Source organism: Cupressus sempervirens, chromosome 7, assembly GCF_028749045.1.
Source record: "Cupressus sempervirens isolate cs-2001-9-10 chromosome 7, ASM2874904v1, whole genome shotgun sequence".
Lineage (NCBI taxonomy): Eukaryota > Viridiplantae > Streptophyta > Pinopsida > Cupressales > Cupressaceae > Cupressus > Cupressus sempervirens.
The window spans coordinates 211,849,383-211,874,885 of NC_143124.1; the positions used below are offsets into that span (position 1 = coordinate 211,849,383).

At 37.5% G+C, this 25,503-nt stretch overlaps 1 protein-coding gene across 14 annotated transcripts in view; it reads right to left on the reverse strand.

Annotated features, from left to right (window-relative positions):
- Positions 1 to 25,503, reverse strand: part of LOC149546234 (pentatricopeptide repeat-containing protein At2g03880, mitochondrial-like) — a 181,566-nt gene that overhangs the window by 141,327 nt on the left and 14,736 nt on the right. The gene's annotated exons all lie outside the window — the stretch shown is intronic.

Below are 25,503 nucleotides of genomic sequence, written 5' to 3' on the forward strand. Positions count from 1 at the left end.
CATTTAATATAAATAAAGAATTTAATTATTAACCATAATTCCAAAATCAAGCAACTGCTAAACATCACATGACAAATAATGGATAACAACCATCTCCGTTAAACAATTAATATAATGGATATAAATAACTACCTACTTCACATGATTATGAAAGAAAAATCCGTTCAGTCTAACGGCTATGAACAAATTTAAAATTAGGTCAAAATTTGGAATGTAACATGGATTCTATCCAAGCTTTAATCAATTTTTCCCACTTTACATGATTGGAATTAGAGTGTGGATGTGGCCTTTGGACCCATGGATGATGTGTTTTGAGAGGGAAACATGGACTTGGTCAAATTTTTGGGAGTTCATAGCTTGGTCAATCAAAGAAGCATTTATAATAGCTTTCATCTAATCTGAACTATTTGAAGCAAATTATAAAACCAAGTACTTGAAAGCAAATTCTATTCTAATTAAGGACTATAATGAATTGTGTAATACTACAAAATGATCACCAATATCCACCATAAAACACACCAATGAACAAAAACCAATTTTAGTAAAATCTAAGCAACAATTCTCCAATAATCTCCCTGACAAATGAGGAGAGCAAGTCATTATATAGGGAGATCTACTATAATGAATGGCCAAGACTAAATCAAAATCAAGGGCCCAGTTAATCCACCAAAGCCCTAATTAGAGTTTCCAAAACCACAAATAAAATGCTCTGCCATGTGGACCAATCAAAATATTACTAGGGTCGATTTTATTTTTACCCCTTAAGATGGCAGAGTGAGATCAATTTTTTCTAAGTGCAAGGTGGAGTCTATCCAAGCCTTGATCAATTTTTTCAACTTTGCATGACTGGAATTAGAGTATGGATGTGGCCTTTGGACCCATGGATTATGTGTTTGGAGAGGGAAATATGGGCTTGGTCAAATTTTTGGGAGTTCATAGCTTGGGTCGTTTTTCCCTATTATGGCTTTTTTTATTAAATAAAGAAAATAACGAAAAATTAATAAAGTGAAGTGAGAGGCTTCTAAAAGGATATTAAACTTTTATCCAACATTGTTTGCAAGTTTAGATTGAAATCAAGAGGAAAATTGGGAAAGAAAAGATCTAGCCACATGAGGACATCTTCAAGAAGAATCAAGCATTACATCAAGCTTACAAATCCAAGATGCAAGATCAAGTCAAGCCATACAGAAAAATTTCAAATGATGGAGAAGAGTTGAAAAATGAAGCAATTTGGGAATACGAACCATCACAATTATCCTCAAGGCATTGATGGCTTTGGAAGATTTAATTAACGTTAGATAATTTGAGCATCAAAATATATTTTCTCTTAATCAAAAAATTAAATAGAGCTACAGGATAAGGATGATGAGGTCGCACCTAGTTGTCTCCTTGAAAGATCCCTGCTAGATCTCTTCTGCTGATCAGCTGCAATTTTATATTTTTAAATTTGTTTCCCTGTTTATTAAAATTTTCTTGCAGAACTAGACAAAAGTTGCAAAAGGGTTTGATTGTTTTATATTTTGGATGATTTTTCAATAAGTAATAACAGAAGTACAATAACATGAACCAATTCTAAAAATGCACTCCAAATACATTTAAAACAAAGTGGTTTCAAGCAAATTTTTTTGAATATATGCTTAATATGTAACTAGATGAAGATTTACAATAATATCCAGATGATTACAACCAAGAATAAACCAACCTAAAGGCGTGAAGGTGAAATATGAGCCCATAAGGAAGCTACGGCTAGAACCCAGCTCTCAAATGCTGCACGTGGGGAACAATATGGCTGTCAGGCATGGTCATACAACTGCAAAGTGCCCACACGTGAGTAAAATGCCCAAACCCCAGCTAAAACTCTGACTCAGTACTGCGTTCCCCAGAAGAAACAATGCACAATCTCCAAGATACTTCTGACTGCAAGAATCCAAACCACTGTTTTGGGGGCTATGCCCCAAACAGGCAAAGCAAGTGGGGTTGGCGTCCCAAATGCTGAAAGCTCAATCAGAGCTCAAAACACAAATCCAAGATGTAATATGTCAATAATGCCCTCGAACTTTGTCTTTACCTCCTTATAACCCACCAAACTTAGCTCAAACCCTAAAAGTGTCCCCATGTGGCGTTGGGTTATAAAATAATATATTTCTCATTTTTTAAGTGGTCAAGTATCCAGAAAATGACCTTTTTCCCAATAGAAAGAAATCCATTCACCAAAATGCTCTGAGTCAAAAGAGAAATATTCAGAAAAGTTCAAGACCTTTCCAACGAGCTATTACACCAAGGGATATTCACCCAGATGAGGCCAAAAAAAACCCTTATTACTCCAAAATGGCTATAACTTAGCCTTATTTAAATTATTAAAATACTTAAGAGAATATTTAAATATATTAAAATATTTCCCAAATAGCGAACTAATAGCCAAAACACCTCTACAAGGTGAAACTCAACTCGTCACCTCATGTGACTGATGCCGGATAATCTGAAATAACTGGGTGTCTTATCCCTCAAAATTAGGGATACTCCTAAAAAATAGGAACATCTCTGAATCTCCCAAAACTGAAACCATAGAATGATCTTGTAGAGACTTGAGACTATAACCCATCTCCACCTCCTAAAATGTAGGAAACTCCTACAATTAAGGAACTGCTCTCAACTGCCCTCCTATTGTTTGAAACTCCAGATTCGAACACTGTATACCTTGACAGAGAATCTAAACACCACTGCTAGCCTACGAGACTCCCTGATAAGCTAACTCTATCGTCTCTAATGTCCACTCTAGAAAGGGGACATGACAATCCTCCCTTCCCGGAGATTGCTTGTCCACAAGCAATGAACAAACTCTTGTTGCACCACTCTGATATACACTCCTGGGTGTGTGAAATGAAGCAACACATCAAGGATCGCCCAATCAAATGCACTGCAGAGGATTATACTAGGATCCCACACTGGATGAGAGTGTTGTTAGAATCTGATAAGATTAATAACCCAAAAAGCTAGTGCAAAGAATAAATATCTAAACTATGAATGCAAATGATACAAAATCAAAATAGCATCATAGAGTTAGTCTCCAAGAGAGTAATGCAAATGCTGGAAGCAAAATAGCATTAAGAGGATGCAAAAACAAGAGATGCAAATACAAACCAGGTAGCATGCTTATATAGGCTAGGAAGAGGGAGGAGGTGGCAACACCAACCAATGAGGAGCAACCATCTATGGGACTAAAGATAGCAAAGTATCTTCCCAAGATAGCTAATGGATGCTCACATGTAGGAAGGTGACACCTCACAACCATTCACCTAATAAGACATGCTTTATTAACCTAAGCGAGATTATTAAAAGTGTAGGAAAAACCTAGCAAAATAGGAAAAATAAAAAACTACACTAACAAGTGTTCCCACAACCAAGGTGGTAACATACTAGAATCCCTGTGAGACAAGGCGTCAAACAAAACAACACTAGGGTTCCAACACCATTTGAACCAGCACCCATCCATCAGGTATAAACAGGGATAAATAGAAACCTCTATCATGTCATATCTCTCCGCAACCACTGTGATACCACCACGAAAGTAATAATCATCCAAAGCATCATGTCTGCTAATACCCACATCATCCTGTAACCATGATCCTGGATGAAGTCTCTATGATATAGATGTGATAGCCCATGTCGGAAACTGCTTGAAATAATGTTGGATCGTTTGCTGGTCCCACCAACCAATCCTCCCAAACTGCTGAGTCAGGTGCCTACAGTCAATAACTCTATTCTCTGAAGATGGAAGCACACGCACTATTGCAACATGAATAGTGTAAGTCCTGCTTCAATATCCCCATAGCCTTATGAAGAGCATGGAAATCTAGCATGGAAAATCCTCCACTATCCCACTCATCAGTCATAAGAGCACTCCAACTGAGTGTAGATAACATTTGTCGAGTGACATCAAAGTGCTCAACCACTATATCTACCCTCCTGTCATCAACCCTGAGTTGTCTAATCAAGCAATGAGGAGTTTGAAAATGATAGTTCTCAGGCATGTGTATTACCTTTGAAGCTGCACTATGGTAGAATACTGTGTCAAAGTCATGTAAATCGTTGTAAGGAGTATCCAATATGCATTCACTAATGCATGTATCCTCCTTTATAGTACTGCAACGTGGTACCTCTGAGACCACCTCCTCTGTCAATGATGAGACTGTTGTCGCCACACTTTGCTCACTCTCATCAGCTCCCCATGTGTCTACACATACAACTGAATCATGATCTTGGGATTCAGTGTCACTATGAGTACACACTACGCTGATTTCTAGGGTATGGTCTAAGGAATCAGACTCATCATGACATTAAGTCTCATCACCCAATGCCTTTGAAATACCTATGTCCGGATTACTCTCTTGTGCAAACTCACCAAAATAATCCTGACCCTCTGTATTACTTGTTGTTACATCCAAATCAAAACTCTCTTCTTCTTCCGTTGGGAGAAATAAAGTTATAATGGATGATTCCCTTTGTTTCCTTGCATCATCTATCTGATTATGGCATTCTTTGACTCTTTGGAGACATTCTCTTGCTTGGGCAGCAAATATCTTTGCTTGCATAGCTCTATCTAACCAATATTTATTCAACCTTTGACAATGTTTTATATCATCTACCCCAAAGTACACAAAATCAAGCTTATGATGACTTCTACCATTCCCATCATCACATCCCATGCTTGCACCATGTATACCCTCAAATATAGAATACAAATCATTGTTCTCTTCTTGACCAAAGGATGTCACATCTTGAGGTAACGAATTTGTGTCACTGCTGTTATGAACTTCAGAATTATTATGATGTGTTCTAGTTATATTTTTTACCCCTTTAAGTGTATTATCATAGAAAGCCTCATGGCCACCACTTGCATACGGGACTTCATGACTATTCCCAAGTGAAAGAGTTACCATATTACAAGGAGGGTGTAAGCTATCGCTGCCCTAAATCAGAGTTGTGGGAGCCTCCTCCATGCTTCCATTCCAATCATCAAACAACACCCCATCTTGATTCTTCACATGCTTAGATAGAAGTGGCTCAAAGAAGTCTTCAACTTGGCTTCTATGAGATTCAAAATCAGACTGCCTGCATATTAAACTTGTCATTCCATTCTTAAGTTAAATACCATCATCAACATCATTACCTCCATTTGAAATAAATGTTACCTCATGATTTGAACCGTTGTTGCAAATTTCAGAATAGGCCTCACACCTTGGTGTCACATTTCCAACATCTCTAATGGTTTGTCCCCTGATTGTAATCTCTTCCAATCTGTGACCAATGGCTTATTTATTATCATTTAATATTTCTTTCTATTTTTGCTGCTGAAACGAGCTTGTAGATACCCAATTATCATCTGCTTCAAGTACACCCATAAATTCTGTAAAGAAAAGGAGGTTGCGTATCTCCTTAGGAAGAGAACAATACTGATGGTAGCTACTCATAACTGCAACATTGAATGTCTTGCAAGAGGCATCTTACTTGTGCTTGTTAATGAAGATGAAACATTAGAGCACCCATTTTTATTTCTAGCCATGGTATTGGCCTGTAACTGAACTGATTTCTTTTCCAACAGGCTGGCAGGTTCTAGGCTCTGATACCACTGAAAGATCCCTGATGGATCTCTTCTGCTGATCTGCTGTAATTTTATATTTTTAAGTCTATTTTCCCTGTTTATTAAAATTTTCTTGTAGAACTACACAGAAGTTGCAGAAGGGTTTGATTGTTTTATATTTTTGATGATTTTTCAATAAGTAATAATAGAAGTACAATAACATGAACCAATTCTAAAAATGTATTCCAAATACATTTAAAGCAAAGTCGTTTCAAGCAGATTTTTTTGAATACACGCTTAATATGTAACCAGATGAAGATTTATAATAATATCTAGATGATTACAACCAAGAATAAAGCCAACCTGAAGGCATGAAGGTGAAATATGAGCCCAAAAGGAAGCTACGGCCAGAACCCAGCTCTCAAATGCTGCACGTGAGAAAGAATATGGCTACAGGCGTGGTTGTACAACTACAAAGTGCCCACACGTGGGTAAAATGCCCAAAACCCAGCTAAAACTCTGACTCAGTACTATGTTCCCCAAAAGAAAGAATGCACAATCTCCAAGATACTTCTGGCTGCAAGAATCCAAACCACTGTTTTGGGGGCTACGTCCCAAACAGGCAAAGCAAGTGGGGTTGGCATTCCAAATGCTGAAAGCTCAATCAAAGCCCAAAACACAAATCCAAAATGTAATATGTCAATAACGCCCTCGAACTTTGTCTTTACCTCCTTATAACCCACCAAACTTAGCTCGAACCTTAAAAATGTCCCCATGTGGCATTGGGTTATAAAATAATATATTTCTCATTTTTAAAGTGGTCAAGTATCCAGAAAATGACCTTTTTCCCAATAGAAAGAAATCCATTCACCGAAATGCTCTGAGTCAAAAGAGAAATATTTAGAAAAGTTCAAGACCTTTCCAACGAGCTATTACACCAAGGGATATTCACCCAGATGAGGCCAAAAAACACCTTATTGCTCCAAAATGGCTATAACTTAACCTTATTTAAATTATTAAAATGCTAACTTAGGAGAATATTTAAATATATTAAAATATTTCCAAAATAGCGAATTGATAGCCAAAACACCTCTACAAGGTGAAATTGAACTCGTCACCTCATGTGACTAATGTCGGATAATCTGAAATAACAGACACTCTCATCCCTCAAAATTAGGGATACTCATAACAAATAGGAGCGTCTCTGAATCTCTTGAAATTGAGACCATAGAATGATCTTGTAGGGACTCAAGACTATAAACCATCTCCACCTCCTAAAATGTAGGAAACTCCTCCTACAATTAAGGAACTGCTCTCAACTGCCCTCCTACTGTCTAAAACTCCAAATCTGAACACTGTATACCCTGACTGACTCTCTAAACACCACTACCAGCCTACGAGACTCCCTGATAGGCTAACTCTATCGTCTTTGATGTCCACTCTAGAAAGGGGACATGACACTCCTAACTCAAGTGGATCTCAAAGACCTAAAACATTCAATAAATTCCCCGACACTAGCAACAATGCATAAAGCACAACAAAATGTTCCTAACACAACTTGAAGAATGTCAAAAGGAGTTTGTTTGCTCAAGATATGCTCAGTCAAAGTCCAACAGGCCAAGAATATCGAAGGTTGACCAAAAAGTGAATAATTGATAGTCTCAAAATTAGTGAAAAATGGTCTCAAATCAAAGAGCTTGTCGAGAGCTTTATGATGCATTTTGAACAACCCAAATCGGAGTTCATATATGAAAGTTATGGCTAGTCAAAGTTTTGCAATCAAAGGTTGACCAAGTGGGTCAGTGATGATGTCAGATGATGTAGCAATAAAGGGTGATGTGGCAGTTTAACAAATCACCTATGGACACGTGGTATGTCATACAATCTACATGGCAAAATGATGCGACAATTCGTAGTGATGACGTGACAAAAGCCCAATTGGAATATGACACGTCTCTTTGGAGGTGAATATAAATTTGCCACATAGCGCAATCATGTGATGCCACATATCTTCCAAATTCAAACGGCGGTTTTAAAAAAATCCATTTGATGTGTTCGATGAGGGTTGAACCCGCAACCTCCCACCTCCAAGGCATGCACTCTAGCAATGCAGCCAGGTCAGCAAATAGTACTAATGTTAGCCGTCAATTACATTTATTAAACCATCGGATGCGTTTATTCAGCGAAGTCGTTGGTAGGGGCTAAACCTACAACCTCCCACCGCCCCAAGAAAGGGCTATTACACCATTTACTATTTTAAGTATCTGTGAGCAGCATATTAATTTTAAACGTTATCAATCGATGACCTTTATTAAATAAGATTTATAGTTATAAACTAATCCCACAAATGGCACACAAAATTTTGCTAAACAAATTTTGTTATTTGTTTAGCCCAAAAATAAATAAGGGTAAAGGAGGGTTATTTATTAGTTATGGTGGTGTTAGTGAATAGATTGTCTTCTAAAGAAATACAAACAAATTGACCCTAAAACACCTAGACAAGAAGACTCAATCAACACTAACAGTTGGGTTGCTTCGCTATTGGAATACGCAAGTGCCCTCTCAATTATTCGGGCACAGCTCTCGTGTAAGATTTACAATGAATTTGAATTTAAAAAGAATATTCATATATGTGTACTTTTACCAGAAAATACTTTACGTTCTCTCAACATACTCTTAGGTATGGAGGAATGCTTTCAGAGATTATAATAGAACTAAGACGAATCAAGAAACACAAAGTTTTTCGGATTCTTTAGACTTGGAAAAAAAAGAAATCAGAGGAAGTTAAAATAAATATGGCGAAGGAATGATAATCTGATACAAATGATAACCAATACCATGGAGCAATTGACGTAACGATTCACATAGTAAATATTACACCAAAGTTTAAACACATAGTATTGAACTATCCAATGCATTGATATATACAAATATTTGCCATCCGGCTCAAAGTCAAAAATGGAAAAAATCATATCACCAAAATCCTCCTTCTAACTTTCCATTAGTTCTGGCTTTCTTCCCCTCGTAACACGATGTCTACTCCCTCTAGCTAAAAACTGGAACCTTTCCTTTAGCTTTTTCTGACCTATTTATCTTTCTCGACAAGTTGCTTTTTAGTTATAAAAATTGTTTCTTGGAAGTGCATCCTTTCTCTTCTATCCTTTTGCTATCCGAATAACCATCTTTTTCTCAGATGATGTTTGTTAGTTTAGATGACTAAACCTTTACATTACGTCATGGGTTCCATATTCATAAATCTTATATTTATAAATGAATAAGAAAGGTGCCCGTGGCATTAAAAGTGAGTCCACATTTGAACAGGTGGCACTTGAGTTGTCATCGTTTGTCTAAACCTATCAAAGAATCTTCTCCAAGTGTGGCAATTGTTGCTGCTCTGAATTGAAGGACTGAAAAAATTCAAAAGCTTCCATAGAGACCCATCATTAATGTTAATCTGAGTCATAAGGTTCATAAGCTCCTTTCAATTGCTCCTTAGATTTGTCAAGCCTCTGCATTCTTTTGATGTGTACAGACTTCCAATGCCATCGAAAGCTGAAACCATACGACTCAAATGATGCTTAGTGCATTTTGGGAAGTTCATATATTTTGCAAGTTGCCAAGTTGGCAGTTTCAATGTCTTGGGATTCACCCGAGGGTCTACATATGTCGAGCCCTATTTTAGGATGTGACAAGATTGTTTACACATTTTTAGGTTTGAACCTCCCTCTTCTATGCCTTGTTAGAATGTGGGAATCACCTAGCTCCGTACCTTTGATGCTTTAATAAGCATTCTTATGCGTGAAATATCCATTCTGCCCAACATAACGAACTTATCTCTATGGGTTTGAATACACCTCCTACGAGTCCCTCGAGATATCCTTGTCCCTCGATTTGTGAAATTGCATAATAGATGCCTTCGACCGCTAATGTATTGAATTCTTCATTATACATATATCTGCAAGCCGAATTTGACAATGCACAGGGAAGCTCCATTTTACCATGCTCATGAAACATCATTTGACATTAAAATGAATCTCGAGCATCATATATGTTGCTTTGGTTCTGCATTGGGCATCACAAATATGATAAGCTTTGGGTATCGTAGTCACCTGAATTAATGTCATATTACAGTGAAGCTGTGAGGAACCATAGGTGATGTTCCTACCATTGACATCCATCACCTCCAATGGCTATGTTTCGCACACCGTGCCTTCTAGTGGCATCTTGTCAAAAGATTGGCTTGCGCTTTCTTCTATTTTCCAATATATATTCTACCTACAATCGACTTTGGCATCTATGACCATATTGACATTTAGTCAAACAGTTTGCATGCCTCCTTGATACCTTTACTGCGATCATGGGGCTTCATCATCATGTGGAACCGGTTCCCTTAAGTTTGGTATGAAATCGAATGACGTGGTCTATATGCTCCAACCATGCACGTGCCCAACACATCGATCTTCTACTTCTACCCGCAGACACTTCATCTTCTATTCTTTTACAACATATTCAAGGTTAGATTACCCTGATGCAGGAACAATCTGAGCTCTTGATCCTCATGTCAGGATGCCCATTGAGGACTTCAATTTTCCACATGCCCGATAATGAATTTATATATGTATATGGGAGCATAACCGATATCTTCATGAAGACCAAGTGTGAGACATGTGGAAAAACCAATGTCAAAATAGAATACTCATGGCATTTTATAGCCAAGCTTCTGACATCACTTCATTGGTCCACTTCGAGAGTTAAACCTTGCACATGGAGCTTTGAGAATATCATCCGAATCTGAGAGATGCGAGTGTCTATGTTGCTATAGCGGTGACATGACAGACTCGAGTGTTCTGTCAAACAGTTGGACCAGTTACCCACAAATATGCATAATTGCACACTAATTTCATAGAGTTCGTATAAATGGGGTATTGACACATGCAGTGTACACTAAACCCATCTAAAAGGCCATGTCACTGTCTTCATACCTACTTGGCATGAGGAATGTTTTGATCACTTCCTTGTAATGCACTCGATCAAAATCTGATGGACAAACTTGGACATTGTGGCTCAAAGGATGAAACTTTTCAAATGTTGGCTTCCATGTTCTAAACTTCTGAATTCATGTTCCTATTTCAAATTCAAAACTTGAATCTAAAATTTTCTTTTGCATTTCCATCATCAAACCTTGAACCACTAAACTTGAATATGAAATCCATGGGCCCGTCTCTGAAATCCCAAACTATGCTTCTGAAATGGGCTTTGCACTCTAAACCTATTGAACTTCTAAACCACTGAACTTTTATACTGAACCTACAAGATGAACCATTTTGAACCACTTCAAACCATTGTTCAAAGGAGTTCAAGACCATAGATTAAAAATTTAGTCACTGGATCTATATGGGTACCAACAGATGGTTATTCCCCATTCTAGAAAATGTTTATTTATTTAAGGGAGTAATGGGCTATTGCAAATTCATCTTGGAGAGGAAAAATTGGAAAAAGTCTAGGAAGAAAATTCTTGTAAGACAAGAACTTGTTCTTATTTCTGAACTCTTAGAGAGATATTTTGCTCTTAGTAAAGGGTTTTGGGGAAGTAATAGTTTCTCTTGTAAGTAAGTTGAGTGGTCTCTTGTGAGAGATAAGAACTTAGTGGGTTCCTTGAGAGAGTATTCACAACTTTATGTCATTATTGTAATAGCTTAATGCATATTGTATTCATGTACTCTTATTGAGAGAGAGTGAGTTTGCTTGCTTAGCATTGTAAATGTGACGAAGGAGTTGAGCACGAACATATTGCAAAGTAGATCCTATCATTGCAGTATGTGATGAGAGCAATTTATGTCCCAGAGTTTGCCATATTTTACCCTTTATATAAGCCTTCATGTTCATTTCAATACCTATTTTAATATTCCATTTTATCCTTCTATGTTGCATATGATCTAATATTTATGAGTAATATTTAATATAGTTATTAGATAGAATATGTGAATAAACAGATGAAATTGTCTTTATCTAACATGTTGATAATATGTTATGGTTCTTCCTCTCCCTACTATGCATCTTCCTATAGCTCTTTCATCGATATAAAACTCCATCAACTTTGAAATAAGATGCATTTGCTGCACCCTACGTAAATATGTGGAAAGGGCATTGAAGACTGGTGGAGGATATGATGTAATATGGAACCTTCTTGATATGTGCCACTGAATTATTCCATGAATCAGCAGCAAATGTGGACAATATTGTTTTGTTAGAACGATAGAGCTAATTGCTTATTCCTGGCATGGGATATATTTCTGTTCTATGCCATATATATATTCTACCCGTACCTGCAGTAAATTACATGGATACATGCTTAAAAACCTGTGGTTCTATGCATTCTGTTATAACCGTATTTCTTCAATCTTCTCCTTATTACTTATTGGTTACGGGTCAAACTAAAACCACAACTTAATTAAATATAAGGACAGGAGTATTCTGTTGAAACGAAATGACTATTCTCTGCAAATAGTAGATTCCTATTATAAAGTTGTTACGTAAAAGCCAATATAATGCTGTGTATATATAAGCAGCAGGAGATAGAATGTAGGTGTGGACAATCTTATAAAAAATGCAGAATATTGTAAAGGAGTTGTAAAGGAGGACATTGGTATTATATTGTATGAATAAAAGGATGCTCTGTATAATTTTAACAACATAGAAACAGTGTTTCTTCTATCCACCGTGCAAGCCAAGACTAAGGGCCCACTCCATGGTGAAACACAGTGATTTATTTCATTAGTGTGTTATTCTATTTTGTATAAGTTTATATTTCTTGCTTAGATTATCATCATAACATATTTTCGTGTTTCTATCAGTTAGTGAGTTTTAGATCAGTCATCCAGTAATTAGAATATAATATAGAAATGATTTCATTACTGTTTTATCTATAGATTATTGTCATTATTATTTTTATTTCAAGAATACAGTTTTGTTTCTAATGTTCCTGTCGCTGTAATCGTTCTGATTTCCTATAGATTTAGTTTTGAGTGTTTTAGCTGCACTCGTAGTCACTCAAATCACGACTACCATTCCTTGATAGCATATTGCTCAGACACCTTTCGCAAACTTGCACTCTCGGATTGACACATATAGACCAAGCTGAATTTAAAGTATTAAATATTTCTTATTATCTGCCCTAGTGTTGGCCTATCATTTTGGCACCGTTGCCAGGGAAAGGTGTCAAACGCATGTTAGTTTGATGATTTGAGTTAGGAACAATGCATTAGGATGAAAGCTTTTGCAACTGCTAGCCTTGCTTAAGTAATTAATCTTAATTTGCATTGGTTAAATCATATAGATACATTGCTTTAGAGTTTTGTTTTAGAGTTTGCAAGTAGGCTTAGAAATTAGATTCATTAGTTGCTTTAGAAGTTAATTAAATTTGATATTATCGTAAGATGTTGTGAGTTATTGGTAAAGAAAAAACACTTTTGAAAAAAAATGTTAAAAATAATGCATTTTCAAGGTTGTTCAAGTAAATCAATTTTGGTTGAAAAATGTTTCAAAAATGCAAAATTTGAAGGGAATACAAGAGGTAAAATGTGCTTGGCATCGGGGACGCTGGCCCTCAACCCCACCCTGTATTGCGACAGGGAGCGCACCTTGGACGCTCCCCCAGGACCCCACAAGGGGCGTTGTCCCTTGACCCCATTGGTGGCTACCGCCCCCAAATCCCTGCTTCCAAATTTAAAAACAAATGAAGAAATTGATGGGGAAATCATGTTGACCAAAGGTGATGTTTTAATACCCTCTCTACCTAATGAATGCATCTTAAAAGATATTGATCCTCCATCATCACAGGTATGTACAAATGGTATCTTTATGTCTAACCAAGAAAATATCATTAATGAATTCTTAGAACAATGTGATTTTGATGATGAAAATCTAACCACTTGTGGTTCTAATTGCTATAGGGAAGATGACCAATGCATATGCTCAAACAACCAAGAGTGCAAGGTGGATGAGGAACAAGTTATTTGTGAACCTTACCATGATAAGGGTGGAAGTGACCAACTATTCCTTATAATAGATGAACAATCTCAAGCGCCAATCTAAGAAGATCATGGTATGCATTATGTTGGTAACATGTATTGTCACTTTATTTCATTACAAATCTAACATGTTTCTTCAAAACACACTTCTTTACATTATATGCATGATAAATGGAATCAAGAATGCTCACAACAACCCATATATCCCTCTTATATTCTAGCATATCCATCCTTACCGTCTTCATTTCACCCATCCTTCTTATTTCCATCTACTTTATCTCCTTCACACTTCTTACCATATTCATTATCACATTCACATTGGACTCCATTCTATCCACCAAAGGCAGCCATATTGCCTCATACAACAATTCGTAATAAGGTGGCTGGAAATATATAACATCGAGCTTTCAAGGATCCCTATACAATCTAATGATTTGCTTGAAATTGATAATTCAACATTGGAATGTATTGATGTATATAAGGGATGTGATTTTGGTTTACTTAAATTAGAAGAACAATATTACTTATTGAATTATAATCAACCTTGTTCTTCTTTTCCACTTAGTGAATTTCAAATACCCATAAATGAGCCCATACTTCAAATTTCACCAATTTTAATTATTGGACTCATAAGTATGTGTGTTAATATTGACCATTTACTAAGTAATATTGAACCATATACATTCCATATTTCACAAACATGGTACCATATCCTCCACAATCTATATTCTACCACTTTTGTACTTATACATATTGATATTTGGAGGCCTACGGTTAAAACGTGCATTCCTCACATACTTGTTGATTTGGGACCAATAATTGATTAAGCCCAATTATAAGGGATTCTATGCATTAATGGACAAAATGTTAAAACTGGATGATTGTTATTCCTCATTGTTGATTCTTTCCATTGTCTTAAGATGACCAAATAAAATATGGATGATTCATTTATTTAACAAAGATCAAGGTATTAATAGCTATGTATTTCTCATTCTTGGCTCTTGTATCTTTACATGATCATTCATTGATTATACATGCTAATTTCTTGATTCCTTGAATGATTTGACCTCCCCATGCTTTTAGAACCTAGAATTAATTTGGAAGTGCATCCATTGAATTATTGAGATATTTGATCATTCAAAAAGACTCACAAAATTCTAATGATGTGTTACTCTCTTTGGGTTACCTAATTTCTTTGGTTATCCTAATGATTTTGTGACCTTGTAGCATGAAGTTAAGTTGGGGGGAATCCCTCTGATTTTGTGGTTCTTGAATGATTTCCAATCAAGCTTCAATGATTGTTTTGTTGGTCTTTTTAGCAAACCTCGACATGTGACACCTTAATGATTCAAGGTATGTGTTCTAGTGTTAATTAGCATTTCTATTATATGAACACAAGGATTTATTTGTATTTTTTTTTTTCATTTTATCAAATATCTATTCATATTAATAACTCTACCTATCATTTGTAAACCTAAAATTACCCACTTAATAATAGAGGTATTGAATGGATGATATTTCTTTACTATGCTTGATATGCTTGGTTTTGAGAATATAGTTACAGGTTCCTAGTTATGGTGAGATGATCTTAGAAACAATACCAGTTGATGATTCTTCTCTACACAAGCATTACAAAACATACTCTGTTGGCTTTGTTAAGATTGTGTGGGCTTGCTAGTTATCGGGTGCATGTATGTTTCACCTGTGGTTCACTATTCAAGATCACAAGAAGATTATGGCATAAGGTGTTTACCACGTTGAGATGAAATTTTTTTTTTTTGGTGATTTATCATATGGAGGAAAAATATACAACCCAATCTATGAGATTCATGATTATTCCACAACACATCTGATAATACTTTGAAGATATGTACAAGAATCTAGAGCATCTTGCCAGCTACCACACTCCTTCCTCGAGATGTGTCTCCTGCTCTCTAAAGTTCTATAGACACATTGGAGACTATCGTTGGTATTTCACTCTATGACCTTATCCTTGATAATAATCACGGTGTGTTTATTTCAAGAAATGAATATCTCTCATTCTTTACAAGGATTGGATATGTAGCACAACTTCATGCCAAGTGACCTAGTTTTGTCACTATTAGAGCACTGTCATATGAGTATCATCATCCTTGTGAGTACTTATTTCATCCAAGTGTCCCAATATGTTCTAAAGCTCTTCACGTAGATTTCAAATTCAGTGGCATGAGATACATAGATCAAGGTTGATTATTGCAGTGTTTCTGTGTTCCCAACTTTGTGGAGATTATTCCTGGTCATCATTTCAAGTTTCAACAGTACCTTCTGCATGGTCATGGGCAAAATCTCAAGTTTTGGATGGTATCATTCTTCATCATCCATGTCAAGATCTCATTTCTTTGGTCATTGTTTATCGTACAGGGTAAACAATTTATTAATGCATTCAGACAATAGACAAGAACATGTAACACAGAAGTATTCCTTTTATTATTCGCATGTATGCAGAAGATACTACAATATTCGATATGATTGATTACAATGATGATTACAATTCCCATTCCAGATGGTGTACATATAGCTTTCTGAAGGGGTGACTCAACTGTCACACGCCCGTTCGGATACTATTCTACCCATCGGCTACAACATAGAAATTACAGACATCATCTCCCCCAAAAAGTAAAGTTGTCTTCGGACGACAATTACAAAATATTGGAGATATATCAACCAAATAGAATACACTAACTGTGACTAACTATAACAGGATAGATCTTTTTCCATCACATCATATTCACATTTCTCCCGTGCTTGCACCAAACTAATCTCCAAAACAAGTTGCATCTATAGCCTCTTGCTAACACAACACTGTCACCTTAGCAATCTGACCTTGATAGCCACCCGTGCCGCCTTCTCTGCTTCCAATGCCTAGGTACGCTGAGCCAAGTGTCGTTCTACTGCCTCCAACTGGATGGTCAGCTCCTCCCAAGCTCTCTATGCATCCACCGAGACAGTCTGACGTCCAACACCTACTCTGAGTGTCTCAAAGCATAGCACCCTTCTCGAAAGGCTTTCTCTAGTGCTCTCTTCACCTCTAGCACACAGACACTATGCCTGCAGTAGCTCCAGGTCTCATCAACTGGTCACACTTCCCACGACTGATAACTGCATTGACTGGGGGTCTAGGGGGCAACGCCCCCAGCGGGGTTGAGGGGCAGCGCCCCCACGGGGTCGTGCGCTCCCTATCGCGATACAGGGCGAGGTCGAGGGGCAACGCCCCTGTGGCTAAGACTAAATTAACACCCTCAAACTCACACAGAAATCCATGGAACACACCATTTCTGTGATTTTCTTCCGATCCCATACTCTTTCTGCGAACCACTTATATTTTCTTCATTACTTGTTTATGTCTATCCCTCTGGTACCATACATTTTCCATTCCCAACTGCTTTGAACTGTCGCCATGTTTTTTTTTTTAGAACCTCCTATCACCCTTCTTCTGTGTTTACCAGTGTACTGCAATTTGCTTCCCTTCAAGTATGGTGATCTCAGACTTCTGTGTTGTAAAGTTGACTATGCCTATGTCGTACGTTGTACAGCTACACCATTCATTGCCTCCAGTTCTTCATACGGTCACCACAGAGTATGACTAATCAGTACTTGTGTTACTCCTTAGTGTCGTACGGTCGTACAATCTACTTCCTATCGTCTCCTTTCTCTATCTCCCTTTCCATACGGTGTATCATGTTCCACCTATGGAATTTCTATTCCTCTGTTTAGCCGTACGGTGGATTAGTTGTCACCTCCTATACAAGGTTGTACGGTCCATGTGCTTTCCTTATGGTCGTATGGTGCATTAACTTGTGCTATCCTTGAGTTCGGACCTTCCTTAGGTCGTACAATTACTACTTCCTTATGAATGTTGTACGATGGTTTACCAAGGTTATAATGTGAGGTCGTACAGTTATCCCCTTTTATCCTTGTCGTACGGTGATTTCCTACTATTGTACGGTGTTCTTGTCCCTCTTTCACTATTGCAGTATGGTCTTTACCAATAGCTACCAGTGTTCCTTCCTCATTACTTCCATACGGACGGTACGATATAGTTTTTCATGGCTTTTTGCTGATCCTCAGTGCTCCGTATGGTACCTTCTTCCTCTCATTGTGTCTATATGACCATACAGTGTCTTCCAGATGTTCACTGCTCAAAATACTCTATTTAACAACATTTTTTTATAGTCTCCCTTTTTTCCTAGTAGCCGTACACTAAGTTTCCTTCTGCTTGTGGTCGCACGGTCAATGATTTGTTCTCCTCAAGGCCATACAGAAGTGAGGTCATACGGTTCACTTTTCTCCCTGTTGCACATGGACTTCCCTTGCACCCAAGCCTTATGGACATAAGGGCTATTACAGATTTCTTCCTTCAATCTCCTAAGCATACGATATATCATGCTTCAATCCCCTATTCTCAAAGTCCTTACAATATGTCGGCTTCCACTTCTATGTCTTCTTATATCATATGGAATGACTACTTCTAGGAGTCCATACGGTGTACGGCTTTTGGTTCCACTTTCTATCTTTTATATTGCCTATGCGGTCGTACTATCATCTTCTGGTTATGTTTGTACTCTCTGTCTGGTCGTATGGTCTTAGTGATGTTTGCCTGCTTTTATTCTACGTATGGGTCATACACTGTACAATGTTTTGCATTTCAGTTCCCTCCTTCCGTACGGTCGTACGATATGAGTTGCCTGTCGAGTCATAAGCCCATATGTTTCTTCTTCCTTACATTAACGTCGTACGATATGGTTTGGCAATGGATTGTTTTTAGAAATTATTCACCGTACAGTTAGCCTTTATCTATTGGTCGTACAACGCTATTTCTTCTCTCTGTGTTCACCGTACGGCTACAATGCTACTTTTGTCTTTTTTCCCATACGATGACTAATAATGACCATACCATGCTTTTTTTCGTTGCTTTATGTGCATTCCTGCTTCTGCCAACGATGAAATTTTTAATTCTTATTTACAACTATTTACATATATACACTAACATTTATTATTTTTATACTATCCTTCAATTGTTCGTGCATGGAGGAGGTGCATTATTTCTTTCCTGGTAGATTTTCAACTTTGACCCATTCACTGCGTACGTCAACCCATTCACTACGTCAACCATTTCCTTTCTGTCTAGCGTCCATAGTCTGATTGCTTTGTTATCGCCCACTTCACAAATTTTATATGGCCCAAACCACTTTATTTTAAATCTACCCGGTATGATCTAGTTACGCCCATTATACTTTAACACTAGTTGTCCTGATTGAAATCTGTTCAACTTCAAGTGCTTGTCGTGCCATGCCTTTTGCCTGTTCTATGTAACCTTCGTGGCCCATACCATGAATTTCATCAACTACCACTCCTTGTTGTCAATAATTGTATTCTTGATTCTAGAACCTTCACTCCGTATCATTGCAGTCTTTATTAAGTCCTTCCTCTTTGTTTCCTATGCAAACCGTACAATGTGTTTTCCTTGCTGTCGGCACCTTTCTACTATATTCGTGGTGCGGTGTAACATTTTCTTTTTGCGCAATGCATTCATCGTGTACCGTACGGTAGAATCTTTCCTTTTGTTGGGTTTGTACAATATGTTCTTCCCTTTAGCTTCAACTGTAGCTACCTTTGCTTCTTCCACTTCTCTGTATTCCTTTGGACATCCATTTTCCTCTCCTTTCTCACCTTCGTCAACTCTTCACATATTACAACTCCGAAAGAGCTCGTAATCAATCCTCCATCTACCAGTGAAATAGATTGTTTACCAAATCCAGATCGTCATCCTTTGATCCACCTTCTAATCGTAGGACTCCTTCCTCATCCGGTTCGATTTGCTTCTTACCTTCGTCCTCTCCTTCTAAATCAGATGATCCGGCTTCTTCTCCCACCATTTGTGTGTGTAAATCAATAATAAATCTTCATCCTCTGCTCTCCATTGATAGTGCATTCTTCTTCTAGTCATGTTTAACCTTTGCTTGTGCGAGCCACCCTCGTCCAAGAATAGTGTCATATCCCCTTCTTTTTAGCAGAATGACTACAAAATCGAGCAAGAATGGCTATGTTCCAATAGTTACTGGTTGTGCCATCAGGATCCCTAGAGGCTTAATGTCATGTTGGTCTGCAGTTAACAATTGGAATGTGGGTGGCCACAACGTCGGCTGTCCCAACTTCTTTTAGGTATCTTCTAGTAGGACATTTACCCCTGAACCTTCGTCCACAATTGTGTCTGAAAGGATCGTTCCCAATATACCCATTTCTACGACCGTTGGATGCCTTCCTAATGTGAAGGCTAGCAGCATTGGGTTTGTTGCACTTGTTCCACTTCCCTTCTCCTTCCTAGGTTCTTCTGGTAGTTTAGCAGCTGAAGCCATGTTTGTGAGTGTCATTCGTAGTTGGGGCATTGCGAGGAACAAATCATTTAATTTTACTGGCACTTCTGTTTGTAATATCTGCCTTATGATATTTTGTTCTGCATAGTTCCTCATTGAGGTACCTGCAGTGTCCCCTTTCTCTGTTTGTGATTTCTCTGTCTGCATCCCCTTCTCAATTTTTGCCCATGCTTCTTCCAATCTCTTCTTTTCTTCCGTCGGGTTTGGGTACAGCTTTGCCTGCTTATGTGTAATTTCCGAGACTTCCTCTTCGTCTGTTCCCGATTCGATGCTGATCAAATTCACTCCGAGTTTTGATTTTGAGCACTTGGCATCTTCATGGTCTCCAGGACCACACCATTTGCATAACAATTGCGGTGTGTTCGTCATTGTACAGTTTCATGCAAAGTGGCCCCACAAGTTGCATGCCCAACATTGAACCATCGGTCGGCCATTCACATCACACCGAATCCAACTACGGCCCCCGTTATTATTGTCATTATTGTTGTTGTTGTTTTGTCCCCTTCTGTTGTTTTTGTACCCACCCAAGGTGGCATAGTAATTGTTTGTGTTTCTGTTCCCTCCTGATGTGGATGCTTCCTGTGTCAGGAGCACTTGTTGACGCCCTCTTGTTTTCATATTGAACGGGCATTCCTTTGTGGAATGTCCTACAATTTGGCAGATATCACAGAACTGATTCTTCGGATAGGATCCCTTAGTGTGACCTTCTATCTTGCATTTTGTGCACCATAGCTCGTTTTCTTTGGCCTGGTTATTCCCTTTCCACATATTCTTAAACTCTTTCATCATTCTAATCATATCCTTTTGGAGGGCTCGAACCTTCTTACTACCCTTTTTGTCACTACTGCTATCCTCAAAAGAGGATTCATCCGAGTTGGATGATCTGTTTTTCTTCTTCTTTTTTGTTTTTGGTTCACTCTCTAAGTCCATCGCTTGATTGTACGCTTCAGTGTTCGACGGTGGCGATACAATCTTCATTTTCCTTTTTAACTCCAGTCGTAGTCCTTCTATGAACCATCTCTTTTTTAGCCCATCTGTTGGCTTACTTTCCATTTTATTTACTAATTCTTTTAGCTTTCTAGCATATACACGGATTGTTTCTTTTTTTCCTTGTTTTGTGGTGTAGATTTCAACTATTATCTCATTGTCATCTCGTAGCAATTCAAACTCTGTAATAAATTCCTTCTTTATGTTTTCCCATGTCGTTAGCTTTGTCAGATCGGTGTCCGAAAACCAATCGGTTGCTACACCTCGTAAGGTGGCTGGAAATAGCCTTGCCCATTCATCCTGGTTGTTTTCTCCATTCATTGTCCAATTGTCTCGCAAGTTTTGCAGTGTCTGATTGAGTCAGTCGTACCATCCCCGTTGAACTTTGATAACTTTTCTTTTGGATCGGCCATCCGTACCCTCTCTTTTTTTTGTTGTGCGTTGTTGTTTGTACCCACGTTGTTATGTATTTTCATACCGCTCTGAACACCAGCATTATAGACACCTGCATTCTCGATTGACGTGAAGGCTTCCTCAAGGACTTGGTTGTTTCGACCAAACTGTATTTTCTCGTCAAGTGTATCAGGGACAAAGAGTTCACCCCACACTCGTGTTGCTTCGACACTCTGAGCCACACTGGCCCTTTCCCTTCCATTTGGATTCCCCCTTGACCTATACCAGTTTGCCAATTCTTCCTTTGTTCCTTCAATCACCCTCTTCCTTTCTCGGGCTTCTTCTATCAACCTTTCCCTTGATCGACTTGACAACTGCACTCCGTTCGTCAGTGCTCTCGTGGTACCATAGTCACCTCCTATGCCATCATTGCCGTACCCTTCGGCGAGTTGCTGGAGTTTGTGCCTCCGGTCACTTTGCTCTATGCGGTTTAATACTTCACGTGCCACCCTTTTGCCGTCATCTTCTGGATTCTTATTTCTATCTTTATTCAATGTGTTCGGCATTCATAGCACCCAGTCCTTATAGGCAACAGCGCCAAATGTTTACCGTATAGGGTAAACAATTTATTAATGCATTCAGACAATAGAAAAGAACATGTAATACAGAAGTATTCCTTTTATTATTTGCACGTATGCATTAGATACTAGAATAATCAATATGATTGACTACAATGATGATTAAAATTCCCATTCTGGATGGTGTACATATACCTTTCCGAAGGGGTGACTCAACCATCACACGCCCATTCGGATACTATTCTACCCTTTAGCTACAAATAGAATTTACCGACAACTGTCATTGTATGCAATTATTGAAAATTAAAAATTAAAAATTAAAAAAAAATAGAAAAGGGAAAAAAAGCAATAAAAGATCCAACAATGAAAACCTTCGGGCGTTGTCGGCCAGTTAATATCTGAAAACTAGTTTCCAGCGGATGTTAACTGCAAAAAAAATTCTTAGTGGTGAAAACTGTTTTTACAGCACCATTAAGCGGTAAGTGATTGAAAATTGGCTTGCCAGCGGTCACTTGTCGTTATCAAAATTTATTTCTAAAAAAAAAAAAAATTGGTGTTCTTGTTTTTCTTTTGCTAATTATTCTTTTCAAGAATACTCATTGTTTTCTGTGGTTCTTTCATTCTTGGCACCTCTTATTGCTCACTCTTGCAGCTCTGCTCCTCTTTAGCTTGATCGTCAAATCTTTAATCACCTATAGTATGTGTTGCTTGTTCAGTTGAGGTGTTTTCAGTAGAATTTGCTACCTACTATATGATCTCCAGTGCTTCAATTGATGATGGTGGTTCCTCAAATTGCCTTCTTTGTCCCAGTTGTTTGGTTCCTTCCAATGGTCTTCTCTTCAATGCTTTCAGTCAAATGGTGGTATTTTGTGGTGTTGCGGTTCTGAATACCTCTCTTTGTTCATTGTTGTGGATTCCTCCATTTTGGTGACCACAGTTGCTGAGTTGCTCTATGTTTCGACGTTGGTCTCTCTGCACATGCATGTTGGTAAAACAATTGATTTTGTTTTTCATTATTTTATCTCTTAACTTTATTTGTATTGCTCATTGTACTGATCACTATGCAACACCCCTACATAGCCTCTTCCTGTTTCCCGTGGACGGTCAACCTTTAAGTTGGGGGGGGGGGGGAGGAATGTCACCTTATTATCTTCCATCCATCGTCCTTAATAATTCCATCGTACAATAGCCTTTGTTTTGTCTCTCATCTCTCCTATTTCGCTCATTTAAACTCCTCTTGTGCAAATTAAAATAAATTTCTCCTATATGTAACCTTTTGAACCATGATGCTATAAAAAAAAAGAAAAAAAAAAGAAAAAAGAAAGGAGAAAAGAGAAACAACTTATGAAGAGTTGAAATAGATATCCCCATTGAAAAAGAAAAAACACACAAATCTTGTCATGTGAAGCAAAGAAAGCGATTTGTGTTTATCTATGAGTCATCATGGTTCAGGGTGGAGACAAAGTCTAAAGCCATAAATCCAAGTGCTTTTAGTTCACACAAAAAAAAAACTCCTTGATCATAATGATTGCACAAGAATGTGCAATAAGCTAATTTGGGAGGAATGATGAGAGCAATTTATGTCCCAGATTATGCCATATTTTACCCTTCATAAAAGCCTTCATGTTCATTTCAATGACTATTTAATATTCCATGTTATCCTCCTATATTGCATATGATCTAATATTTATAAGTAATATTTAATCTAATAATTAGAATATGTGAATAAACAAATGAAATTGTCTTTATCTAACATGTTGATAATATGTTATGGTTCTTCCTGTCGCCTGATATGCATCTTCCTGTAGCTCTTTCATCAATATAAAACTCCATCAACTTTGAAATAATATGCATTTGCTACACCCTACGTAAATATGTGGAAAGGGCATTGAAGACTGGTGGAGGATATGATGTAATATGGAACCTTCTTGATATGTGCCACTGAATTATTCCATGAATCAGCAGCAAATGTGGACAATATTGTTTTGTTAGAACGATAGAGCTAATTGCTTATTCCTGGCATGGGATATATTTCTGTTCTATGCCATATATATATTCTACCCGTACCTGCAGTAAATTACATGGATACATGCTTAAAAACCTGTGGTTCTATGCATTCTGTTATAACCGTATTTCTTCAATCTTCTCCTTATTACTTATTGGTTACGGGTCAAACTAAAACCACAACTTAATTAAATATAAGGACAGGAGTATTCTGTTGAAACGAAATGACTATTCTCTGCAAATAGTAGATTCCTATTATAAAGTTGTTACGTAAAAGCCAGTATAATGCTGTGTATATATAAGCAGCAGGAGATAGAATGTAGGTGTGGACAATCTTATAAAAAATGCAGAATATTGTAAAGGAGTTGTAAAGGAGGACATTGGTATTATATTGTATGAATAAAAGGATGCTCTGTATAATTTTAACAACATAGAAACAGTGTTTCTTCTATCCACCGTGCAAGCCAAGACTAAGGGCCCACTCCATGGTGAAACACAGTGATTTATTTCATTAGTGTGTTATTCTATTTTGTATAAGTTTATATTTCTTGCTTAGATTATCATCATAACATATTTTCGTGTTTGTATCAGTTAGTGAGTTTTAGATCAGTCATCCAGTAATTAGAATATAATATAGAAATGATTTCATTACTGTTTTATCTATAGATTATTGTCATTATTATTTTTATTTCAAGAATACAATTTTCTTTCTAATGTTCCTGTCGCTGCAATCGTTCTGCTTTTTTGTAGATTTAGTTTTGAGTGTTTTAGCTGCATTCATAGTCACTCAAATCACAACTACCATCCCCTGATAGCATATTGCTCGAACACCTTTCCCAAGCTTACGCTCTTGGATTGACACATATAAACCAAGCTGAATTTCATCATTTAAAGTATTAAATATTTCTTATTATCTGCCCCAGTGTTGGCCTATCAATATGGAAGCAAGAAGAGCCTGAAGCACAACAATCTTCCTTGGAGCATATTGTAACTCAGTGAAAGACCATGGTGATGTAAGAACATTTGCATCATAGTAATCTCATTGATCGTGCATGTTTGTGAATCCAAAGACGTAGCCATAATTTGGTGAACTTTGTTACCAAATCTCTATCTCTTTACCTCTTTTTCTTGATGCATATATTTCTCGATTTCTTCACTTTTCTGCATATTATGTCTTTATTTGCTCAGTTCACAAGCAACGTCAGTTACAATCTTTATGTTAAATCTGTATCCTGGTGAATCTAACAAATGCTAAGTAATTCATAACAAGGGGTTAACAAATCACCTTGAATCGCAAAATTGCAGATTCAAGCGTAGTCAATCAAAACATGCAAACTGTCATATTTTCTCATTGGCTCTCAAAAGCTTTGTAACCTTCCTATTGGCCCATGAATTGGTGCCCTCATGTAATTGATTGACAATTCGGTAACCCAAATTAGCGGTTGTAGGGATAAATATTGACCCTTGATCTTCATTCGTCATTGTAATTGAACAACTATAAAAGGCCAAGGCCTTCT